Source organism: Numida meleagris, chromosome Z (genome assembly GCF_002078875.1).
Source record: "Numida meleagris isolate 19003 breed g44 Domestic line chromosome Z, NumMel1.0, whole genome shotgun sequence".
Lineage (NCBI taxonomy): Eukaryota > Metazoa > Chordata > Aves > Galliformes > Numididae > Numida > Numida meleagris.
The window spans coordinates 63,062,283-63,065,269 of NC_034438.1; positions in this window are offsets into that span (position 1 = coordinate 63,062,283).

A 2,987-nucleotide genomic window follows, 5' to 3' on the forward strand; every position below is an offset into this window, starting at 1 on the left:
GGCTGCCGGCGGTGTGCGGGCGGAGCGCTGGGACGATGACTGCGGGCGGCGCGGCGCGGAGCAGCCGCTCTCCTCCGGGGAGTTGCGGGACGCCCCGCGGGCGCGGGTCGGGTACCGCGGGGTAGCGCACCGCGCGCGCTGGGGCAGAGCCGCGGCGCTCCGCTCCGAGCCCGGGGCGGGAAGTTCGCAGCGCCTTCAGCCCCTCTGTTCGCTCTGCAGCCTGTTTGTCTGCCGCGTTCCAGCCATCGTAACGTTGTGTGCGGGGCGAAAAGGCACGCTACTTTTCCAGGCAGGGCTGCCAAGCCGCCGTATTGCTGAGAAGTATCTGCCCTGCTCGGCAAAGTTGCGGGGCCCTGCTAGATGGTGCTGTTCGATTTGCGGACGCCGGCTCCCACTCGTGGCGCGGACAGCGGGGTGCGCGCGGACGGGTTCCGCGCTGCGGAGCCGGGATGGGCTGCTGCCAGGGCACGGGCTCGGCCGGTCGGGGAGCGGTGGGGAGCGCCGCCGTAGCGACGGACTCAGCCAGGAATCCAGAGGTACCCCTTCATTTCCCAGTGGTCCCCAGTCTTCCTTTGATTTTTTTTTTCCTTATATCTGATGAACACCGTTACACAGCGTACCCTCCAGATTTATTTCTTTATTCCATCCTTTCAACATTCTCCCTGACAGAGCGGATTCCATCGTTGCAGTGCTCATACTTTTCTTGGGGTGTTGTATTATTTTCCTTGCGACACTGTTCCGCAGTTGTGCAGTGCTGCTCCCGAGGTGATGCACGAGTTCTAGCTCTGCTCCGAAAAGTTGCCATCAGATTAAAGGTCTCTGAAAACACAGCCGACTTCTGCATAAGGTTTGGTTCATTTGGAAACCGTGGAGAAAACACGTATGTGTGATGCATTAGGCAATCACTTAGTCAAGAAGAACGGGATATAACTGTGTTTAATTTCAATTTTCAAAGTTTTTAGAACCAAACATGCAACTTTGTCATGTCTCCTTGAGGTTTAAGTAGCCAAATTGAGCAGCCAGTGTCACGTCTAAGTGCACTTGCAATGACTGAGTAACTGCCGTGGGGTCTGGGTGCCTCGATGTGCAGAACACACGTGCTGCTGGTGAGGACATGTGGCAGTGGCAGGATGAGCGTGCGAGGAGGCTCCTGAGAAGCATTGTATTCCAGTGTGGAAGATGTGTGCGTTGTTCGCATTTTGTTTCAGAGTCAAAGATGCAGTATATCTTATATTTTACAGACCAGTTCAGTGCCAAATATGTTTCTAATGTGGTATCTCACTGTGTGTCGCCTTTAATATTTATGTCATTTGAGGTTATGTCATTTCTATTAAATAAAGTGAACAAGTTTTGCAAGTCATTTACAGTACCCCCTGGCAAATTATCAGTTCCAAAGCAGCATTTATTCTATGGTCTTTCTCTTTGCCCCTCCCACCCGACTTTTGGGGTAAATTACCTGTATTATGTCGCTTAACAACAAATTGAAGTTTGGACAGATGAATTCCCAGAAATGGTTACCAAGTTCTGCACCCGAGAGGTACTGCACAGTGCTGCTTGGAAAGCACTGCAGTGAAGGCACCATGCCTGCAAAGAGCAGAGAAGGTGAACTGAGGAAAAAAAGTGTTGTTTCTCCCATTCTGGAGCAGCTGTGCTTTGGTTTGGGTTTGGGCCGCCCCTACCATGTGGTGGGCAGGACAGTTCTGTTCCTGCAACACCTCTTCCACTGTCCAGACTTGGCCAGAGACAAGCAGGTCTTCATGTGTGCTGTGGGAGGGAAAAAGGCTAAATTTCTTTATAGCATCCTTTGCTGTCTCTTTGTGGCAAATGTGTTTTTCCTATTCTGTAAAATTGGATTAATTCAGATTAAGGAACTTGGACTCCCTGTCATTTCACTGAATGGCTGAACTTTCTAAACTTCAGTCCTGGAAGGAGGATGGGACCACACAACTTTGTGTGTCTAGTCATGCTACCCATCCAACAGAACCTTCATAGGGATTTGGAATTAGTGCTACTGACCTATAAATAATGCTTAGAGTTAGAAAATACAAGTAGAAAACCACCTAAAAAAACCCATATGCCATAAGCAAATTGAAATTCTGAAAGAATTAGCAGTTTTGTGATCTTTCTGTGGTCCTCTATGTCTTTTTTTTTTTTTTCCCAAAATGCGTTTGCCTTGTTGAGGCTCAGCAGACATGCAGATTTTGTTCAGAAATTACCAGGTGACTATCAGCTGTGATTTCCTTTAAATATAAAAAGATGCATGATCAAAATAACAGCACGGGAGCAACCGCTGGGTCAGTGTTTGATTGCTCTTCACTTTGGCATGGCAGAAGACCTCGAGAAAGTGAGACTGCTTGGTTGCTGCTGTCACAGTGTCCTTGCTTTGCTGATTCAATTTGATCTCAGCCAGTTGGTTGTGTGAGGGAAGATGGGCATTTTTCTCGTTTCCATTGTGCTTGCTGCTGCTTGAGGGAAACAATAAGGTGAAACCTTTTCCCTTCCAAGTCTGTGTTGGTTGGTGCATCTGAACAGCTCATTTATGAGTGGTGTGGTTGCCTGCATGGATTTATATCTCTTCCCCAGCAGGAAAGCAGAGTGAAATTTACACAATTTATGTCACGTTTCTGTTGGTGCCAATGGGGTTCTCCATAAACAGGGGACAATTGACCAATGCTTCTCTCATTTCGTTCTACCACTGTTTAGAAAAACTGAGATTTCCTGGGGTTTGGGGGGATATGTGTATTTTTGGATATATTTCTTCTGATTTTTCTTTTTTCAATTTCTTCAAATTTGAAAAGATAGCATTGCATGACTTTACAGTAGTAAATTAGTGATGTTATCCATCTCCACTACAGTGCTTGTAAGCTACATCAGAAGTAAGATACAGAATGAAATTAATTGTCATCTGTGATAAATTTTCTGCTCCTCCCTGAGAAATGATGAGCTAGTTTTTCAGGTTTCAGGTGGTGGAGAACACAATGAACTCT